The sequence below is a fragment of the Tupaia chinensis genome, unplaced genomic scaffold, assembly GCF_000334495.1.
Source record: "Tupaia chinensis unplaced genomic scaffold, TupChi_1.0 Scaffold145659_1, whole genome shotgun sequence".
Classification (NCBI taxonomy): domain Eukaryota; kingdom Metazoa; phylum Chordata; class Mammalia; order Scandentia; family Tupaiidae; genus Tupaia; species Tupaia belangeri.
Window position 1 is genome coordinate 290,041 of NW_006205516.1, and position 904 is coordinate 290,944.

Sequence of the window (904 nt, forward strand, 5' to 3'; positions counted from 1 at the left end):
ATTATTTTACTTAACTTTATTTATTTAAATTTGACCAGAGAGAGAAAGAGAGCCAGAGTGAGAGAGCAAGAGAGAGAGAAAGTGAGAAGATAAGCTGCCAGATGTGGGACTAGAACCACTGTTGGCCCTGTGGGAGTCCAGTGCCCTTAACCACCACAGCACCCGCTGGCCTCAGCATTTTTGTATTTTTAACAAATGTGTTTAAACCCTCCAAAATTCTATATTTGCAAATATTTGGCACAGGTTAGAAATGTTTGTTTTCATGTTTTTTACTTGTTCTTTTTTTTTTTTTTTGAGAGATTTTTGCTATAGGGCATGTGTGCTCACTGGGCAAGCAGAGAGACAGAAAGCAAGAAATCACCCCCCCCCAGGGGGATGGCCATTCCACAGTCCCTTCTCCTCCATTCTCCTCTTGAGATTTTGAGCACACTTGCACACATGCCCAGTGTGTTTTAAGCCACTGGGTCTGGGACTTGAACTGGGGTCGACTAGGAGGGAGTCCCACGACGTAACCATTATGCCATCTGCTGCTCTCTTGTTTTTGTTTTTGTTTCTTTTTTTTAATTGCCAGAGAAACTGAGTGCTCACTAGAGAGACACAGAGAAAGGAGAGGGGGAGAGAGAAAGCTTCCTCTAATGGGTTGTGGTCACAACCCAGTCCTTTCTCCACCATTTCTAGATGCCTCTGACCTTACTTACTGATAAAGGAGTGCATTTCAGTTTGTGACCATATTGTCACACACGTATTATTTTGGCCATATTTCTCATGATAGGAAAAAATGTTTCCCCAAAGGAGTCTGCAAACTTCTGTTTTTTGTTATTAAGAGACTTCCAGGGAACCAGCAGTTAGCGTAATGGCTATGTCGCTGGACTCCCACGTAGTCGACCGCGGTTCGCGTCCCGGA